This window comes from Cynocephalus volans, chromosome 12 (assembly GCF_027409185.1).
Source record: "Cynocephalus volans isolate mCynVol1 chromosome 12, mCynVol1.pri, whole genome shotgun sequence".
Lineage (NCBI taxonomy): Eukaryota > Metazoa > Chordata > Mammalia > Dermoptera > Cynocephalidae > Cynocephalus > Cynocephalus volans.
This window is the reverse complement of record NC_084471.1, coordinates 86,586,759-86,609,394: the sequence shown is the minus strand read 5'-3', so window position 1 is coordinate 86,609,394 and position 22,636 is coordinate 86,586,759.

Genomic DNA, 22,636 nt, shown 5'->3' with positions numbered 1-22,636 from the left:
GACATTGTGTCTTGAGTCTGATTTGTAAATCCTGCTGACTATAAGCCAAAAGCCATTGAGTTCTGATTCAATGCCACTCAAATTAAGGGTATTTGAGGTACCGTGTTTATTGATATGTGTATGTTGAACCATCCTTGCATCCATGGGATGGATCCCATTTGATCATGGTGAATGATCTATTTAATGTAATATTGGATTCTGTTTGCTAGTATTTTGTTGAGGATCTTTGCATTTCTGTTCATTAGAGATATTTGTTTGCAGGGGTTTTATTGTTGTTGTGTTTTTTTCTAGTTTTGGTGTGAGGGCAATGCTAGACTTGTAGAATGGTTTTGGAAGTACTTCCTCCTCTTCAATGTTTTTGAAGAGTTTGAGAAGAATTGATCTTAGTTCTTCTTTAAATGTTTGGTAGAATTCAGCAGTGAAGGCATCTGGTCCTGGAGTTCCAAGGACTGTCAGAGCTCTGAAATGCTAGAATGTCATTCTGTGCATAATGCTTTCCCTGGAAGCAAATCAAGCAACACTCCAAGTCTTTTGGCAAGCAGACTTTACAGGGGCCAAATTTATGGAATTTAGATAGTCCTGTTTTGAAATGGTAGAGTAGTTGTATTTCAATTAATTACACAATGGTTGATTAAAACTAAGTTATTAGAGAATATATTTGCAGTTACCCCGGAGGCAGTGTTGAATCAGGTACAGCGGTAACTTGCTAATGCTAATGCTGACATTCCTCACTTCTCTGGGTGGAGTGCTTATGAACCTGGGTATCTGTGAAAAAGGGCATGCCTTCCCTTGTAACAGAGTCACTCCCTATGTCTGATTATTCTCTTTAATCCTTTAAATTGGGGTAGAATTCTTTTTCAGGACTTATTCAGAAATCTAGAATGAGAAAATATTTGTCTCAATTCTGAGATAAGTATATGGGGGTGGATGTATATATATATACATGTGTGTTTCTTGTTTCTGAGCCACACTGTCCAGGAGAAAACAAGGCACAAGCTTTAAGGGAGCCCCATTATGTACAAGGCACTGTGCTGGGTGCTAAGCCAAGATGCCATTCCTTAACCCCCAGAGCACCTGGGTCTCAATAAGTGGAAGTGTGTCTGTCCCCAACCTTAAAGAAAGGCTGGTCAGACCAGCAGAAGTTGTTTTGATTCAATACTCTTTTGGGGGAACTGGGTCCTGACCTTTCCAGAAGCACAGCCTTCTGTGGGCCATGTTGGAAATTGCAGCCATCCTCAGCTGTTCAGCTGGAGGCCACTTTAGTCTGTTCTCCTACTCCTGACAGTGTCCAGGAGCTTTCACCACCTCACCAATTCTAGATCTCCCTCAGATCCTCATCCAGTAGCTGCCATGTCTGCCAAACCACTCCATTCCTATACATTTCCTATTGCTTTGTAATGAATGATCCCAAACTTGGCAGCTTAAAACAACTCATATGTATTCTCTTGTACTTGTGGAAGCCGGAAGTCCAAAATTGGTTTCACTGGGTTAAGTCAAGGAGTTGGCAGCGTTCTTCCTTATGTAAGCTCTGGTGGAAAATCTGTTTCCTTGTCTTTGCTAGTTTCTAGAGCTGTATTCTTTGCATTTTTTTTTTTTTAGTTCATGGGACTTTCCCCATCCTCAAAGATAGCAGCATAGCCTCATCTTCAGATCTCAACCTCTCTTTATTTCCATCTTCAGATCCATCACTTTACCTCTTGGAAGAACTCTTATGATTACATCGGGCCCACTTGGATAATCCAAGACAGTCTCCCCATCTCAAGATCCCCAACTTAATCACATCTGCAAAAATCACTTTTGCCATCAATGTAACAGTTGCACATTCTAGAGTTTAGGTTATGGACATGTGATTGTCTGCGGTGGGGGTGGGGAGACCATTCAGCCTACCACACCGTTGGATGGTGGCCAGCTGTGGCTGCCTCAAGGCGTCCTGAATTAAACCTGCCAGTGCTTCCCAAGAGTGCTTTGTAATATGTTCATACACACGTGAGGTGTGATTTTTATCCCAGAGTAATAGGACATGAGAGCTGGAAGCAGAACAGCGCAGCAGGCTCTAGAGTCAGACCATCTGGGTTTCAGTCCTAGCCTCTGTCCCCTAACCACTTAAAAGCTATGTGACCCTGGGAAAGTTACCTGACCTCTCTAAAGCTCAGTTACCTCATCTATAAGATGACCTCTGTCTCCCGGAGTTATTGTGAAGGTTCAATGAGACTGCGCTTGTAAAGTGATTAGTACAGTGTGTGATATGTTGAAAAGTATTCAGTAATAATGAGCTCTTACTACTGTGATTAGTCTATCTTCCATACTCTACAGATAGGAAATCTTGTGACAGTCACTGTTTTGATTAATGGTTCATTGCTACAAATCCCGTGCTACTGCCTACTGGCATTGGCTGTCTAATTTGTATTTCAAAATCCACATGTCCAAGACCAGTTTGAACACGCGCTCCCCAACAGCTCCTTCCCAAATGATGCTCACCTCAGTGAAGGCTGCCACCATTTTCTCCAGTTGCTCAGAACAAATACTTCAGTGAGTCCTGCTTCTCTCACACCTGTGTCCAACCTGACAGCATGGCTTATAACATCTCCCTTCAAATCCAACTTCTTCTCAGGACCTGCACTGACAGCACCCAGTCTGAGGCACCATCTCACAGCTGGAGTATCGTTTCCCAACAACTCTCCCTACTTTCTCTCTTTCCCTTACAATCCTCCTACAACATAACTTGGATAATGTCACTTCACAGTTCGGCCCTCTCCAATGGCTTACCACCGATCCTAAACAAATTTACCGTCCTTATCCTAGCCTACAAGGCCCTGCACGATCTGGACCCTGCCTACTTCTCTGATTGCATTTCCCACCATTTTTCTCTGTCTCACTCCTCTTGAGCCACGCTGGCCTTCTTGCTGTCTTAGGAACACCCGAGCGTGCTCCTGCCTCAGGACCTTTGCATATATTGTTTTCTTTGCCTAGAATATTCTTCCCCCTAGATAGCCACATGGCTTGTGTCCTCGCTCCATTCAGGTCTTTGTCCAGAGGCTTTATCTTACCACACTGTGTAAAAAAAAAAAAAAAAAAAGCATTCTCATTACTTTATTTTCTTTAGAATGCTTATTATTTTATTACAGGTCATTGTATTACATACTGTGCTGTTTACTGGTTTATTATCTGTCACTCCCACTAGATGAAAGCTTCATGTTCACCATCATATTTTCAGCTTACTTAAGCAGCATTGATTTATAGTTGGCACTTGATATATATTTTTTAACCAAAAAATTGCTATGTGCTGCATAGTACTCTACATGCTTTACAAGTATTAGGTATCTTAATCTTTCCAATAGCTTTACGAGGTAGGTACTGTTATTATCTTTCTTTTAGAGATGAGAGAAAACTCTTGTTCCAAACAGCTTGTTCTGAAAGCTCCCATCGTTACACGATCCCCTTTCTCTATAACTATGCAGAACATTATGAAGTGGGTCCTCTTGGAAATATATCTGTCTGGTCCCAGCCTTAGTAAGCATGCTTTTTCTAGGGAAGATACCCCTTAACTTGGGGCATTGGGCGATCTCTGCTATTTCTGTGTTTGTAAGATATTCCTCCAATAAACTGTATTTTGCACTAGTGGGGTATGTGTTCATACCCCTTTTACACAATAGTTAGAGATTCTGTGTTAGGTTATCTTTGTCATTCAAAAAGAAAGGATGGCACCAAACCAGTAAAGCATGCCATGAGGGCAAATATTGTACTTATAGAAGTTCTTAAAATGGGTTTCAATCCATTGATACCTTGTCTCTCCTACTCTGCACCCTAGCCTCTAACAGGCATCCTACTTCCTGGAAGAGTAACTGGTTAACATGTCCCTTTGCTTGACTGCAAGACCACCTGCACCTCTGAGCAGACCCTTCTGGATGCTCTAACTGCTTTCTTTCTATTTAGGCCCCAGAACACTAACTTAACCAGAAAAGATGCATGAAAGAGAAGTCAAAATCTCCTCCTTTCTAAGAGACCAAGGCATCTGAATGAGATACTGATACTTTTGTCCTTCGAATAAATGTCAGAACCTCTCTTTCTGGAAATCACTCCTGCGAGTACTAAGCCATTTGGCTTGTTTGGTTTTTTTTTTCCCCCTTACACTCTTAGATTTCTTCTTGAAATCCTTTATTTTATTTGCTCTAAAAGTATGGAGCAAAGGATTCCACATTCTGGATGTGTTCCCACCATCTCTGTCAACTATTTGCTTCAAGGGCCAGTTTTAGTTTGGGTATTTTTTCTCCTGCCCCAAACACTAAGTCCTTTTAGAGGTGGTGATGTCATCCACTGGTTTTTCTGCAAACAGTTTATATTCTTTGGTATTTTTTAGAACCCTTTACAATTTCCTGCTGGATAGGATTTTGTCCTGCTGAAATGCTATTTTCAATGTTTGCTAATAGTTTAAAAATACACTTTCCACACAGAGAGTCTCTCCCACCGTCGCCCTTCTTTCAGTTGTTTGTTAGCTTGGGCTTCAGAGGCATTCTAGAGTGCAGACCTTCCGGTGCTGTCTCACTGACTGGGATGTTCTCACTACAAGGAGAAACATCTTAGAAAGGAGAAACCTCAACAGAGCCAAACTTTAATGTGTGTGGTGTGGAAGTCAGAGGTCAGGACAAAGGTGGCTGCTGCGCTGGCATGAGGTGGCAGGGCTCTCTGTCTCTGGGGAGGTCCTCCCCAGGTGGCTTGCTACAGCTGCAGCATGGCAGAGAGTGGAAGTCGGGAGCTGAAAGCAGGGCAGTTAACAACCCAAGTCGGGCTCTGGTGCAGTGGTGATGGGATCGTCTACTTTTCTTCCTTTCCTTCCTCCCTTTGCTCTCTGCTCCTCCGCTATCCTCTCCTCAAACGAGCTTTATTCTTTAATGCAGAAGAAAATACTGGCACCAAAATACACTATTCAAAGAGTAAATTTTCTTGCAACAGAAAATCTGATGCTACTCAGCAAGAAAGTGGAGGCATGGCAGGGTTGCGCTGTTGAGCTTTGCTCTGCAGGGCAGGTCGTGACTGTGGTCTGCCTTCCTTCTCCGTAATTCCAGCCCTGAGCACACTGCTAGGTAGTAAGAGGTAGAGGAGGTGAGAAACACTGCTAGGATGTAAGCCTGGTCATTCTCAGGGTCTGTCTCTGAGTCCCTAAGCCTGTTCATAGGGAGGCCCTGTTTCTTTCATTTATTCTTACTACATGACAAGTATTATGTGCCAAGTATTGGTGCTGGGGATATTGTGGCAGTCAGTATAAAAACAGTCCCTGCTCTCATGTACCAGCAAGGAACAAAAGCTATTGAAGTAGTTGCAAGTGTGATGAGTGTTACCCAAAAGCATGTTAAGGATACCGCAGAAGACCACAGAGAGGGAGCCGATCTGATTCCCTGTATCTGTCAGCTCAGCCCTGCCAGTAATATCAGCCCTTGCCCAGTTGGTGACCCTTAGAATCAGACTCGCCAACAATAACCTAGAAAGCCCTAGGCTTTCATGTAGACATACCAGATACAGCCTTCCCCAGTTACCTACCATGTTAGCCCAGTGAATCCGGGCTTGGATCTCAGTTGCACTGTCCTTCACTCTGGTTCTTTGTGGGTATTTGGACCCTTTCACCCTCCTTAGTTCTTGCCAGGTCCCTCTCCTGCAAGACTAAATCTTCTCTTGTACCTTCAGCCACTGATTGGGTTCTACTAGGACTGGACTGCTCTCCGTCCACCTGACTATAATTATAGCCCGTCACTGGAACTCCCACTGTCACACTCCACACTTCAGATTGGATCAACTTGCCCAAACCAAATCCTGGCTGGCCCTGGACCATGGAGATTTTCCAAAGCTCCTTTGGTTGACCCTCAGCCCTTATTCTTCTGTCTTCTGGTTTTTCTTTCCCCTCTGTTTCATTTTGCTGTGACGCAGCAGGCTTTGTGGCTAAGTCTGAGTTGTGACATTGTTACTCAGAGTACCCTGAGCTTGGGCAATTGAATACCAATTGATATCTTCTTTCTCCTTTGCACACAGTAAATATTAACTATTCATTCAACAAAAATAGAGCCCACCATGCACCAGACACTATTCTGAGCACTGAGGAAATACCAGTGAACAAAACAAAGATCCCTGAACTTCCAAACATGTCCATTCTGCGTGTGTTCTGTACCAATGTAGCATTTTAAAATTGAAAGCACTCATCAGGTGGGCCTTCTACTCAAAGTAAAAGACAAATTGTACCCAAATGAAATTTCCCAAGATGAAGGGACCCAGGTATTGCCTTCAGTCCACATCTCTCACTTCTTTCATTGAAAATGAATCTCCATGTGGACTATTTCCAAACCACCCTGTTGGCAGCATGACGTCAGCTCACAAATTGCTGTACCAAGTTTATAAACTACATCTGATAAATGAGTTTCAGGCTTGGAAATCAAATAATTCCTCTTTGAGACTTGCAGACTAGACAACACAAATTGCTCATTGCTGACACAAAGATTCCAAGCTAAAGTTTCTTATTTTGGAGACTTTAGCCATGCTATTTAAGGGAATACAAATTTGACTTCTGCTCTGATTAAAGCCTGTTATAGTAATATGGATCACTGCAGGATAAATAATACTCCTTTATTTCTCCTTCCAACAGTAATTGTAATTTGGTGGCATGTACACACACACGCGCACACACGTTTGCGTGGGGCTCATATCCCTGAACACATGTGTAGTTGTCTATGCAGTTTCTTTAGTTATTTTCTTCCATGTTTTGCTCCTCTTCCCAGTTTCAGAGTTCTCCTATGCGACTATGATAATTACTGAGCAAACAAATATTGCCTATCAAGAGCAGTTACCATTAAGCAGAATTTTTACATCATGTCCTAGGACTGAACACTTTCCTTGTTCTTTGAGACAAATGTCACCCCCACACCAACTGAGCAGTGGAAAAACTGAGGTTAGGATGGTTTCCTGGGCTGCCGGGAAGCCCAGGAATGTGCCGATGATGGGAGGCAGAGCCGGCCAGACATCGGATAGGTGGAGTGGGTAGCTGGTTATGTGGCGTGATGCGAGAGATTCCCAAAAAAGGTACTTGTCTGAGAAAGTCCTTCCTCTCTGACAGGGGCTAGGATTATTGGAATTAATGTGAGGTGAGCCTCGCCCCTCTGACTCCTAGTCTGCATCTGCCCACGTCTCATTCAACAGGATGTAAATCCCGGGAGGAGGACTCTGTCTTCAGGACTTAGGCTGTTGGTATGAGACTAAGTGATATCACAGTCTGTCCTGGACCCCAGACTGATGTCTTTGATTCCCATGGATGGTATCTGCCTTCCTTTCTTCCATCCTGGCTTTCCCAGTTAGCAGTGCCTTCTAAGAGCAAAGCACTGCATTAGACCCTAAGATCATAAAGCCAATTAACATGAATGTATGTCCCTCCTATCAAGGATTTAAAAAAAGAAACGATCAAAAAGAGATGCAAATGAGGGAGCTCTTTGTCCTGCTGGAATAGTTCTGTTGCTTGATTGCAGTGGCAGTTCCGTGAATCTACACAGTTGCTAAAATGCCATAGAACTTCACACATTGTTTCAATGTTAATATCCTGGTTTTGATGTTGTATGGTATGAAATGTAAACATTGGATGAAATTGGGTGAAGAGTATACGTAATATATATCTTTGCAACTTTCTGTCACTCCATAATTATTTCAAAATAAAAGGATTTTTAAAAGAATGTAAGTGGTAGGTGCTCTCATCTCCATTTTATACCAAAGAACGTAGTTAAGGGAAGTTGAGTGACTTGGTCAAGGGACAGAATTGAATGTGTGCATTAGGCAGATGCATATTTAAGTCTGGGGTTCAGGGGAGAAATCTGGGCTGCTTCTGTAGATCTCGAAGTGCTCACCCTCGGCGTGGTAACTGGAGGTGTGGATGGAGATGAGGTCACTGGTGGAGAATGTTGGAGAGCTGAGAAAGAGCAGCATCACTGAAGAGATGAATGAAGGGGGAAACCCAAAAGAATAGCTATCAGGGGGAAGGTCGGGGGAGAAACTAATCTGCTGCCAAGAGGGCAGGAGGGATAAGGACTGGTGTCCTCTGACTTCTGCTACAAGGAGGCCATTTGTGACCCTGGTGGGAGCAGTTACCATACAGGAGGTGAAAATTATTTCACTGTTCTTTTAATTTGCCTTTCTGAATATAAGTGAATTGACCATTTTTCCGTATGTTTAGTGACCATTCGCATTTTTAATTTATCTGTTTGTGACCTTTGCCCATTTTTTCTTGATTTATATATATATATGTATATATATATATGGCTCTTTTATTATTGTGCATGCTAGCCCTTTGCCTTGTGTAGTGCTATTAATATTTTCCCCAGTTTGTCATTTGTCTTTCAACCTTATATATGATTTTTTTTTGCCATACAGAAGTTTTCAATTGATTGTACTCAACATTGTTTATCATTATTTTTTCCTATATTCTTTTACTTTTATTTTTAAAAGTGTTTGCATTGAAATCTTTGACCTGTCTATAAATTATTTAAATACAATAAGGTAACTAGCTTTTTTACCCTAATTACTGGCCAATTTTCCTAACATTTTTCTTTTCTTTTCTTTTCTTTTTTTTTTTGTCCTTTTTTGTGACCACGCTCAGCCAGTGAGCGAACTGGCCATCCCTATATAGGATCCGAACCCGCGGCGCGAGCGCTACTGCGCTCCCAGTGCCGCACTCTCCCAAGTGAGCCACGGGGTCGGCCCCCAACATTTTTCAATTATCCATCCTTTTCTTCAGTGATTTGAATGTCACTTTTTGTCACATACTCCCATAACTAGTGCCCAGTTCTCTCTCACTACCCTGCAGTCCTGGGGTTCTAGCCTCGTGTCAGAGTATGAGACCAGCCCAGCCCCTAATTCATCCAGCAGCTGGGGCAATTGGGTGGTGTCTCAGCCAGAGTCCAGGAAGCAGGGGGAGAGGGTGGAATGGACATGGCCTTGCAGCAGCACTTGGGGAGCAAGACTCTGACTCACACTGTGACTGGAACATTCAAGGGCAGTTCCTTCAAAGCACAGAAATAAATGGGGATCTAACAGTGAAGTGGCATACTGCCTGGGCATTTATTTCCTGGACTGCAGCACTGGGGTGATGGCTCTCTATTCTGGCCATTGCTTTAGGTGTGGCTGCTTGCAATGGACCTGTCCCCTGATTATAGCTCCAGGATCTACTGGGTGAACATTGATTTCCAACTGGAGCCGGAAGGCATACCCAGATCCCCTGCCCCTGATCATTTTCCCTCCCTCTGTTCCCGCTTCAGGGTGCCATTGCCTTTCTATTTCTATTTGGGCACCCACCCAAATAGACTGATTCCTCCCTCTTTTGGGAAGACGAGGGTGTGGCTTTTCTTCTAAGAGTGGCTAGTCTACAAGTTTAAATCCAACCTTATATGAATGGCATTCCCAAATCCTCACATAACCTTTTCCAAGGAGATTTTCTTAAATCGTTATACAATCATATCTTTCAAAAGAGAGTTATTTTTTAGTGTCCCAGAGGTTAAAAGAAAGGAAACAAAAATGTTTCATCTCTTTAAGGTGTTCTGATACATAAATTCTTGAGCAAACCAACTTTTTTTTTTAGTTGAGAGACACTTAACCATGGGCCCTTATCACTGCTGCTCTTGGATCATTCCAAGAACCTCGGTGATGCTAGTGCTGCTTCTGCTGTCACGCAGCCAGTGGAGTTTGCTGCTGGTCTCTCCACTCCCAGAGATGCTCCATTGCTCCAATACTTGGAGGTGGGTTGTCCAATCCTGTGAGTCCTTTGAATCACACAGCCCAGGCTACCACCCGAGCTTCACATTCACTGATGTTGGAAGTCCTTGCTTCTGGAGAAGGGGCAACCCACCTACCCTTCCTCCCTCTGGGTAGGCCAGGGCTGCCATGGATGCTTGTGCAGTTTGAGACCCACACAAGGGTACCCAGCTGAGGGGCACGTAGAGGCTGAAATTCAGTTCTCAACACAGGAGTGCTGGCATGGTGCTGGGAGGTGAGTAGGGGCTGGGTTGGTGTAATAGTCTGTTTCTGTTCTATTACCTTAAAGAGGGTAGTTTATAAAGAAATGAGATTTATTTCTTATGCTTTGGAGGCTGAGAAATCTAAGGTCCAGAGGACACATCTAGTGAGGGCCTTCCTAGATGGTGACTCTCTATAGCAGTGCAAGGTGTCACATAGTGAGAATGGGCTGAGCAAGAGTGAACTAACTTTCTCATTTGCTCTCCTTATAAAGCTGTCATAACTATGCCCATGACCACCCATTAAAACATCAACCCATTACCCCATGAAGAGATCAATCCATTCACAGTCATGGGCATGATTCTCGGACCCAATCATCTCCCATAGGCTCTACTTTTCAAATACCGTAAATGGATTTCCCACCCTCTTAACGCTGTTACAGTGGGGGTCAAGTTTCCAATACATAGACTTTTGGTGGACATATTTGACCCATAGCAGTTGGCCTCAAGGAAAGCGTGCTTTTCTAATTTGTGCAAAGCCCTGCTTGGGCAGGCAGCCGTCCTGGGGCAGGAGTTGGAGAAACCATCAGGTAGTCCAGAGTTTTAGCCTTTTGCACTAGGACAATAGGCCAGACCTTTCACAGTATTTACTGGGAGAGTCCATTTCAGATGTTAAGCATTTTAGGCACTTCTTGTGAATTTCTCTCAATGCCTTCTGATGGGAAGCCTATTATCACTGACTGTACTTCAAATGAGCGTGAACATTTACCTCTCCTTGCCTTGAGCCCTTGTTTTCATCTTTTCATAATCTTAGAAATTTGTTTGTAAATGGGATAGCCCATGCCCTCAAAAAGAGGGCAGAGAACATCTAAGGAATTGTCAATCCAATACCCTTCCAGTCCCCCTTCTCCTAAGAACTGTCTCTCCTCCACCCTCTCTCTTCTTCTTTACCCCATGGCCATGTCAGGAGCTATCATTTTCTTATATGACCACATCTCCTGTTACGTTTGATCCAATCTGGACCCAAAGTTTTTCTCTGGGATTTTCCTAATTAAAATTGAGAGGGACTGTTTCTCTCTAGCAGTAAAGCTGTAAGATTAAAAGAAAAAGTGTCTGTTCAGGTTTCCTTCCTGGTAAAGAAGGTTGATCTACAGTGAGCAGGAATGAGGGTGTAGAGAGAAGTCGATTCCAAATGGACAAGGAGAGAGTCCGGGCAGCCTTGCAGTCCCTGGTTCCCATCGTCCCTGAGGCCCAGCTGCATCCAGTTTTCTCTGTCATTTGGTTATTCATCTCCTTCTTGCATTTTGAGAACCAGCAACTTCCACCCCACCCCGCTACTCCATCCATCCTCTTTTCTTTAGGCTAAGTCTGGCGGTGTTGCTACGACTTTGAAACCAAGAGCTCTACCTTACACAAAGGCTAATAAAGTCCCCTAGGGATGCTTTGTTTTTCTAGTTAGACTCCACTGGGCCTGACTATAAATATGAATTCACACAGATGAAAATCAGAGGTCTGTTAGGTCATCTGTCACATGGATTACTAAATAGGATGTATTACCTGCTGAAGTTTTACAGTAAAGTGAATAATTAAGGAAATAAGTCCAGAAAGTTTTTCTGGTTCACAATAATGCTAACTTCCTGAGAAAACTGACCCCAGACAAGGCATTTTATTTTTCAAGAGAGTTGTTTTGTTTTGTTTTTAAACAACAGAGTGCTATTGTATAGTAGACATTCTTGAGATGACTTCTTTTCTGTACACGTATAAGAGCAAATTGAACAGAGAGATAAGCAAAATAAACAGGATTGGAAATGTCTATGAGTAAGCACAGTAAGAAGAATATCTGCTGAGGTTTTGCCCATGGTTTCACAAAATCAATGTAATTATAAACCTATTTTTCATGTTTGCATTAATGACATTTATTGTCAACACCTACTTTGAGAAAACCCCCTGGAAGCACCAGAGTTGGACAAAAGAATTCCTTACCACAGGGTGTTTAGAACTCCATCTGGAAGTAAACTTGTAAAAAAAAAAAAATTAATACAAGGTCAATTTAAATAGATGCTGTAATGAACTATCCTGGAAGCATTAGGGAAGAAGAGACTAATTCTAGCTTGGGTGGAACACAAATGGTTCTCCATGTGGCAAATTTACATCAACCAAGCTCAGAGAAATGATCTACAAATCTAAAATGTCAGTTATTATATTTTAGTGATAACTGTTGTCAACAAGGGTCTAGACACTTCTTTGTACATGAGCTTACTACGGCACCCTTAAACTGATACCTGACATTTCCCAAACTGAAATTCTATTTTATGGTAAGTATTTCTCAAAATACTTCACAATTTTAATGCTTTCAGATTTTGTAAGGCAAGAGGAAAGGCAGTGAGTGGCCTAATGGATTAAGTCCAAAGGACAAATTTCTTTTCTTACTAAAAATGAGTAAGCGTTGGCAAACCTTTTCCGTAAAGGATCAGATAGTCAATATTTTTGGCTTTGTGGGTTGCAAGATTGCTGTCACAAGTACTTGACACTGCTGTTTTAGATCAAAAGCAGCCACAGACAATACATAAATGATGAGCACGGCTGTGTTCCATAAAACTTTATTATAAAAACAGGTAGAGGGCTGATTTTGGCCCACAGGCTGTAGTTTACCAACCTCTAGCTAAAAGAAAGGGGAGGTGTTATAAGCATTTAATAAAAAGAACATATTAACACCATGTTGTGCATTGCAAAGAGAGATAAAGATGCAAAAGGCATCTAGTCCTAGTCCAGTACAATGGAGGAAATCTGTAAGCAAATATCCAGAATACGAGGTAAAATGGGGTAAGTGTCTTAAGCGAGATACTTCTGGCTTGGAAAAATCAGAAGGCACAGGAACTGACAACCTAAGAAAGGGAAAGGGATTGTAGGAGGGAGGAACCATGTAAGCAAATGAACAGCAGCACGGGAGCACTAGGAGGGCACAGGGACAGTTAAAAGGAAAATTTGACACATAGTTACGAGTCCAACTCTCATCTTCTGTCTTTGCTTTTCCCTAAATCCTGATCTCCTTAACCACTACCATAAGAACATTCCCCTCCTGAGAGCCTACAGAAGGTCACTGGGAATTGTCAGTTGAGATCGCCTTGAAATACAATCTAGCTAGATCAATTCAAATGACTAGACTGAGCTCTCCCACTTCACACTTTATTCCTAGAGGACCTAAATGCTTTTTGTAGCCTAGAGTAACCAGAGTGAAAAGACTCTGGGGTGAGATTCTCACAATGTCACCTATATCTCATAAATACCCTGCCCCAGATAAGTACCCTTACCCTTAGCAAAGCTAAGGGATGCAGGGTGAGAAACCTAGTCATCACAGGATCACTGGGCAAGACCAGGGGGCAGGAGGGCTCTGGATTCTCCAGGCAGGGTTCCCTGTGGTGCTGAGAGTTTCTATTTCAATAATCTTCTCAGAGGGTAGTCTGTTCCATAACTAAGGTTGGCTCTATCTTATACTGTAAATTTATCAAATAAGTGTAAATGAAAATTTTATAAAGTGAAATAATTTTAACTATTGAGATCAACCAAGATTTAACATGTTTCTTAAATGATCAGAGTTAATAAAGTTATAGAGAATATGCATCCTCATTTCCTGTTTACAGGAGCATTAACTGGAACAACCTTTCTTGGATGCAATGTATAGTTTGCACAAAATACCTTTTGGTTCAGCATTTGTATTCTTAGAAGTTTATTTTAAAGAATGATTGGACAATTGTATACAATGTGATGATGTTAAGTGCAGCATTTTTCATAAGGAACAATATAAATGTCCAGCTATAGCCTTATTTAAATAAATTATGGTACATCCAGATGATATATATCATTTGGGTAATAAAGTTAATATTTTAGAGAATATCTAATAGCATAGGAAGTACAATATATTGAATGTTAAAATAGTTCACAAAACATCGTGATAATTTTGATTATAATTTTATTACAAAATATACATTTTATGTAGATATTTATTTATTATTTTATTTTATTTATTCTTTTAAAATTTTATTGAATCATAATTGATTATACATATTTTGGTGGTTCAAAGTTGACATATGTTGATCAAATCAATATTACTAGCATATATTGTTACAATTCGTACTTATTCTTTATGCCCCTTGTCCAATCTCTCCCCATCTCCCTCTCCCTCCCCCTCCCCCTCCCCCCTCTAATTACCCTAGATTTCTTCTCTCCTTCTGAATGATTCCTCTGTTGATGTTGCCTAGATGATCTGTCCAATGCTGAGAGGTGTTCTCAGTTCCCCCAATATTATTGTAGAGCAGATGCTTCTTCTGTCACTCTGGAATGGGCTTGTGGAGAGAGACATCCTCTTCTTTTCTTTGGTCTCTGTTGGTGACTCTCCTTGTGTCAATGCACTCCAGTGGACCATCTGTGTGGTGGTTGTGGCATCTAGCCACTTTCGCAGCAACCATGGTTATTGTGGCTGTGGTGGGCCACCCACATGGAGGTGATGTTTTTGGCATGCTCCTTGGTGCTGGTGGTGTGCTTGGTTGAGGGAGGGGAGTCCAGTCCCTGGCTCCATACTTCGGGTCCCTGGGTGGGCCCTGAGGCACTGGCAGTGTGCCTGGTTGTGGGAGGGGGGAATCTGGTCCCTGACTCCAAGGCTTGGGTCCCCGGGTGGACCCAGAGGTGCTAGAAGTGTGCCTGGGCCAGAACTAATTTTTTGTCCTTTGCTTACTTCTAAAATGGGGGATCTTCCTGTGGGGACCAGTACTTGAGCTCTGTGGTTGAGCTAAATTGCTGCTTTGCTGCTGATTCCCTAGGGAAAGCTTTTTGTGCAGCTCAGCTTTTAATGGTTGACTTTATAGGTACTTCTGGCTCTCCAGAGACCCAGTGCAACTGGGTTGTGTAAAAACTCTGATCTGGGCCTGAGTCTTTTCATCAAACTGCACCCCATGCAATTCTATATTCCTGACCAGTCTCCTCTGAGTGGTCCTACACTGATTGGGGGGCAGATCAGCTGTCCTTGCTGTGCCCCAGTGCTTCCCCAGTAGGCGCATCTCCCCCACCACCCATGCTGCAAACATCTCCCATGGGACAGGCCATGCACCATTGATAATTTTGATTATAATTTTTGCATGTGATAATTTTGATTATAATTTTATTATAAAATATATATTTTAAGTAGATATTTATTTTGAAAAGACTGCATATACGTGTGTGTGTGCATGTTTGTGTGTATTTCACCAACGGAATGGAAAATAAATTGTGATACATCCATTCAGTGAGATAATATATGGCTATTAAAGAATGAGGTTGATCTATATGCAGATGTGAAAAGACGTTCATGATATATTATTAAATGAAAAAAAGGTTATGTAGTAATATACATAACATAAGCTCATTTGTTTTTTTTAGGGTTCATATATGCATTAAAAAGTCTTTATGGAAATACTCCCGACTAGTAACTGTAGTTATATGTTGGGTGAGGAATGAGGGGCTTGTTCTGTTATCTAATACTGCATCACAACTCACCTTAAAAGGTGGAGGCTTAAAGCAACACTATTCATTTATTAACTCTCCCTGTTTATGTGCATCAGGAATTTGGGAAATGCTCAGCTATGCAGTTCTAACTCAGGAGTTCTCATAACATTGTAGTCAGGCCATGGCTGGGGTGGGAGTCATCTCAAAGTCTTGTACATTCACCTTTCTGGTGCCTGGGCTGAGAAGGCTTGAATGTCGGGGGCTCCTGGCACTCTCTCTGTCCGTCTGTGGACTTTTCATGTCATCTCTCCAGCATGGAGGTTCAAAGTAGTTGGACTTCTTATGTGGCAACTCAGGGCTCCAAAGACATGTGTCTGTAGATAGAGAACCAGGTAGAAGCCATATTATCTTTTATGACCTAGCCTTGGAAATCACTTCTGCCCAGAAGAGATGTGGAGGGGATAAACATTCAGACCACAGCATAGCACTATGAGGAAAGCACTATAATTATCCGCATCTCACAGACAGGTAAAGCAAAGTACCGAGATGGTAGAGCTGGAATTTGAACTCAGACTACCTGCCTCTAGGGTTTTTGTTTTTAATCATGTATGGTGCTGCAGCTTAGTTGCTAACTGCCAGCTCACAAGCTTGTGTTGCATTGTGACAAATTTTCACTAGTTTATGGTGAAATGAGATAAAGAATGAACTATAGTGAGTTTTAAAAAATAAAGTTACATTCATTTAATATAAAACTATAATTTATTCTGAGATTACATTTATCCTCCTGAAATAACGGTGATGATAAGAAATTATTGTTAATTTCTCAAGTTTAAAGGTCATAACCTCATGTAACATTTGGAAAATAGGCACCACCTAACACACAGATTGAAAGGACTGAGCTCAGAGGTAAACGAAGCCATTGCCAATGATTGCAGCCTGTAGTACAAATGGGTAGTTCTCAAAGGCTCACCTAGAAGCTGCCTTTTTTTGGCGTATTCACTCACTCATGTTTATTGAGAAGCTGCTTTTAAAGTCAAGAACATCTGGGAAGCTCCCACAAGCTATCACCATCTCAGCACCTTTGTGGCCATCTCAGCAGCCAATGGTTCGAAAGCAGGTGATTCCCAGGAGTTTGTTCATCCAGAGACTAAACAATCATCTCAGTCACTCCTATGAGAAAGAACAAAAAAAGGGGTGAGTTGAGAAAGGGCAGATGGGCAGTAGTGGCTGCCTCTTCTTTGGGAAAAGGTGAAGGAAGGCCCCTCTGTCTTCAGCAGTCTTCCTTACTCAGGTGTCTTCTTTCTTCTTTCCTTAACAATAATTAGAAGTATGAGAAACAGAAGTGGATCAGCGTCCAACCAGATCATAATTAAACATACTTCCTGACATTCATTAACATATGAAAATACTAATGAAGCATATTTGTTAAACATAAATATAGCCACCCATACAATGCATATGTAAGAGAGAATTGACCAGTGTTCTAGGGCCCATAATCACATCACATAATTGCATTGGCTTGTTGAGAGGATTGAATGAGTATGTAAAACGGTGCCTGGCATGCAGAGAGCATTAGTTGTTCTTATTAATTTAAATTTGTGTGGCATATTACAGTAATTATCTCATTTGATTTTCACGACACCCTGTGAAGGAAGTAAGACAAATTGTATTATCCCCTTCACAGATGAAGTTATTCAGTACACTATGTCTGTACTTCAGATTTTCTGATTTCTAGTTCAGAACCTTTTCTACTACCCCATGCATGGGCAGCTGCCTGGTTTTCCTTATTCAGTAATGCAAAGTTTGGGTGTCTCACCTTCTCATTGGGAACTCCCAGATGAAGGCAAGGTAGAAATCTGGTATTCTCCTGCTCTACTAGGAAAAGAGTCTCTTGGTTTGAATTATATACAGTATTTGGCTTTGCAGTTTCCTGGGCAAATCAATACATGTATTATACAATTGATCAACACTTGCTTTCTGTCTTGCACACAAAAATATTTCACATGCTGATTGTTTTATTCCTCATGAGACAAATCATTATGGGAGAAGGAGAACGGGGGTGAACTGCATGACTTTCCAGATCCTCTCCCTACAGGGGATTGATTTAGCCCATTTGGCTGGATAGGTGGGTATCACCATCCTACTCTTCTTCTTAAGTACATCTTCTATCTTTATGTAGATAAAATGTGTACAGTATGTGTGAAAATGTATATGTAAAAGATTTACATATGTATGTATATCCTATGAATTAGTTAGGGTTGCATTCTACTGTAAAACCTGAATATTGCGGCTTAACCAAGTAAGGAGGTTATTTATTGCACAAAATAAGAAATCCAGAGGTAGGCAGTCCACGGCTGGTATGTCCTTGACAAGGCCTTCCAGGATCTAGGTTTCTTCCAGGTTTTTACTCTGCCATCTTTAACATGTGGTTTTAGACCTTATGCTTGTTACCTCATTGTCACAGGATGGCTGCTTCAGCCCTCAAAGTGCATCTGTACTCCAGGCAGAAAGAAGGGAAAATGCAAACAGCAAAAGGCACATGTCAGTTGAGACTGCTTGTGATTAAAAAGCTTTCCTAGAATCTCACCCAGCAACTTCTTACATCTTTCTGGCCAGAAGTGTGTTATATGGCTGCCAAAGCCACACGGGAAGCTGGGAGTCACCAGTTGTGTTTTGCAGGAAGCAGAAGCTGAGATGGAGTTAGGCATTCAAAAAGTTTCATGGGAAGCCACGCCTTTGAAAAAAGCAGGAAGCAGAATTGGGTAGGGGGTAGCCATCATCCCCAGTGCAGACCTGACAAAGTCTCTGCCACTCAGTATGCAGCTGCATAGCTCAATTGCCCATCAGGGGAGTCCTGTGCTGGGGGGAAATGGCTGGGTCTTGGTACTACCATCTTGCTTAGTCATTGGCTGGGGGCTGCCCCGAGAAGTGTATGACCTCAGCTTAGAAGTTCCCAGGAGCTAATAACTGGAAGCTGTCAGCTAACCACACTCTTCACAGCGGGTAGCAAGTCCTTTCTTGAAGCAAGGGGATCTCAGTGGCATATTTCTATGTATGCCACCCTGGGAAATTTAATTAAGTTGGGCACATTACCACCCCACAGAAATTTGGAGTTCTGTTTGTAGGAAAAAGAAAGGGTATTGTGTGGGCCACTGTTGTATCTGACATTCTTTGTTATGCTTCCTACTCAAGAGACAAGAACAATCTTGCCAGATAAAGGATTGTTGAATAAGCTTCTACAAATAGTTGAGTCCCATGGTGGAAGCTATCAAGAAACAGAAATGTCTTCTTCATTAGCAAAGCTGGTATCCATCTTCCCATGGCACCGAGTTGCCTCTCATGTTGGGTAATTCAAAAAGAAATGTGGCTAGTTTACAGATGAAATGATGGACACGGGTAATGGTAGAAATAAGTAAAATGAGCATTGCTTTTTGTCATTCCTCCTAAATTTTGTACTTCTCTGGAAGTCGCTGGTGTAATTAAGGTTTTTCCCTTTGGGCTTATAAAGATTTGGCTTATGAAGGTTAATTGTAGGGGTCAACTTGGTTAGATGAAGGAATGCTGAGAAACCTGGTAAAGCTATCTTTTTAGGTGTGTCCATGAGGGTGTTTGAGTGGACTGGGTGGGAATGACCCACCCTCGATGTGGGTGGGAACCATCCAATCCACTGGGGGTCCAGAGAGAACAAAAGACAGAGGAAAGAGGTGAAGCTCTCTCTCTCTCTATCTGCTGGATCTGGGATACACTCTTCTCTCCTGTCTGTGGACATCAGAGCTCAAGACCCTTCAGCTTTTGGGTTCCAGAACTTACACCAATGACACCATCAGCTTACCTGGTTTTGAGGCCTTTGGACTTGGACTGAGCCACGCTACCGGCATCCAGTTTATAGATGGCTTATCGTGGGAATTTTCTTCGTAGTCATGTGAGCTAATTCCTCTAATAAATCCCTCTCATATAATTACAACGTATCCTATTGATTCTGTCTCTCTGGAGAACCCTGACTAATACATGGCTCATTCACATTTGGTTGGTAAACTGGGGAGAGACCAACGATTCACTTTCTCTCTTGAGCTTGGATAAGGCAGAGGCTCTTCAGATGATGCAAAGTCTCATTCAAAAAGGGAGTTCTCTAGGGAAAATGGAAATGAGTGGGATAAAAGATTTAGGAGCTGTAGGTTTGTTCATTTAGGCTGTTTACTGTTCTCTGTTTTGCTGAAGTAGTTTCCTCCAATCTGAATATTACTAATGCTATTGAGAAGAAATCCCTGTCTTTAGCAGTAGGGAAATAAATTTAGCTTTCTACAGATACGTTCAAGAGGAATTATGCAGTTCAGAAAGGATAACCCTGAGTCTTTCCCTGTGCTGATATCTGGGCATGTGCTTTGAGCATGGAGCTGGCTGCTTGATTATTTCTAAAAGAGTCAGGAGTGTGCATACACATAAAGCCTCAAAATATGGAAATATGACATAATGGAGAATACTTATGTGTCTTAGTTAATATCAGAAAACTGGTGAGTAATTTATTCTTCTAATTAGTTTCCTAAACTCTAACCAAAATTTGCTATTTATCTGTAATTGGAACCTCCATTTCAGCTTCTCTCACAGAGAGAAATAGCACGATCAGTTTTAAATTGGCAGCGAGGAACGAAAGGTTTTTCCATAAAGTTTTTAATTTTTAAAAAGACGTTACTCCTAATTTCACCAAGTAGAAATAATCAGCATTAAAAAGAATATTCTTTTAATCTTTCATAACATTGACACATAATTTTTATAAAGATAAAATGTGTACATGTGTAAAATGTGTATAAAGGGATATATGTGTGTATATGCGCGTGTATACACACACATAAATAATTCACTGGGACCATGCACACTGCTGTTATGCCCAACAAGATACCTAGAACATTTTTCACATCATCAAGTTTTCCTCAGTAACACTTTTCAAAAGTTGTGTAGTGTTCTGTTGAATCCATGTACCAATTTATTCAACTAATCTGTTATTATCAAACATTTCAAATCTTTCTGGATATTCATTATCATAAATAATTCTCTGATGAATAACCTTGTAACTTTCTCACACCACTGATGTGAGAAGGGGTTTCCTGATGACATAATTTGAGTTCCTGGTTCCAGCTGTGACAGAAGCAAGATGCTCCCCTAGACTTGGCCAATTACTTGACCTAAGAAATTCCTCTTTTTACGTAAAGTCATTCAAGCCAGCTTTCTGTCTTTGGCAGCCAAGGCTCTTGACTAACAGGTATTCTTAAAGTTTTGATACATATTTTCAAATTACCTCCCAGAACAATATTGCCAAATGTACTTGTGGAATGTGGAATTACAAATTGAATTAATGTTGATATGGCTGCAGTGGGTCATTGTAGAATTACAGTATGAATCAGTCTTCCCTCTTTTTATTGTATACCCACCCCTCCTGACTAACGCAAAGCATCTCAATCAAATCATCACACTCAAGTGAATAAAGATGGAGGTCGTGATGAATAGAGCTTGAGCTAGGGTTAGATTACGTCCATACATCAGGCTTAGCAAAAGCCTTGCTGTCAGGGATGGGGAAAAAAGATCAATGTATCCTCTAGCCAATTACATAATGGGTCTCTAACATCTTTACTTTCTTCTCACCCTCAGAAGTGAAAGTTAAAAGAAGTCTGAAGAGGGATCAGTTTCAAGAAAGGAGTTAAATTATTCAGGAGTAAATTGTTAACTTCAAGTCAGCAAGCTGAGGCAGAATATTTCAGAAGGAAGCTGTAACTACACTAGGTGGGACCAAAGTTTCTGAGCCATATTAATGAGGCAGGCTGGTGCGCAGTTGTGGGAGGAGGTAGGGGAGGGGGAGATTTTGAAAGGATGCTAAAATGACACTGGCAAAAATGAGTCAACTCTAATACATCAGTGGAATGAATTGGAGTAAAGTGTCCTTTATTCCAGTTTTCTATCAACTCCTTACATATCTGTGAAAATACTTGTTCCAGTTTCATTGAGGTTGATACTGGTAAATAAAATTTTTAGAGGGCTATTGATTTGGACTGAGCTCCTGCACTAGGTTCCAACAGACCAAACCAAAATGGAGTCACTCATGCTAAACTTCCATGTCACCAAACTGAAACAAAGTTGTTTATCTGATCTTTCAAAAAAATGAGAGAGAGAGAGACACAGAGAGAGAATGAATAGCCAAATCCCCAAACAGGCCGGTTTTAGCCAGCATGTTAAAGTAACTTTGAAATGACCAATCAGCTTTTTGTTCTTTATTTCTGCTTTCTTCAGCCTTTTTCTGCCTTTTAAGCCCACCTCCTCTGCTCAGCTTTTCCAAACATTTCTTCTAAATTTTTAGAGGAGACACTGCCCTGATTCATAAATCACAAATAAAAGCCAATTAGATCATTTAACTAAATTTGTTCTAATTTTGTCTTCTGACAGTTCTCAAAAGGAAATGAAAACAACACGTTATTAGCAGAGCCCATCTCAGGTGGATTTTTTGTACATCTAGCATGTGCACTTGTAGTCAGCTGAAATTTCTCAATCAACTAAGGGTGGTCTGGTGCTCTTGCATGAGAGTGAGTGGCTTGTTTTACTCACCCTTCTGAAGACCTCACAAAATATTTTCTGTTCATGAAATTACAAATGAACAAAACTGAAGAGAGCAGATGAGCTTCAGAAAAATGGGAACCAATACTTAGACTTTCTTTAGAACATTTCCTGTTCTTCAGCTAGTGGAAGTGCGTTACTAAGAAAGTCCATTTCTAATTATGCTTTTCAATGATTAAAAAGATAAGTTCCTCCATATCCTGACCAAATCAATGTTGAACACACATTCATAGGATATTTGCTCGTAGGGGCTGCTTGACTAGGTCTACTGGGAGGTTGGAAGTGAGGAGTAGAATAAAGCAGCAAAAATATCTTTCCTCCACATAGATTGCTTCATTGAAGAGATATCTCTCTGCATGGCCAGGACTGCAAAAGAGCAAACTCAAGGACCAGCCAGCTCTGCATTAGAAATTGGAGGCATTGTCCAGAGCTCTGAGAATGAGAAGACATCTCTAACCATTCATGGCTCTTTGGGCAAAGAATGTACTGAGTGTGGGGTTGGTTGGGGGTGGACAATAGCCAAGAATCAGGGACAAGGTCTGGAAAACTGGTGAAGTAATTACCTTATTCAGACCATCTCTCCC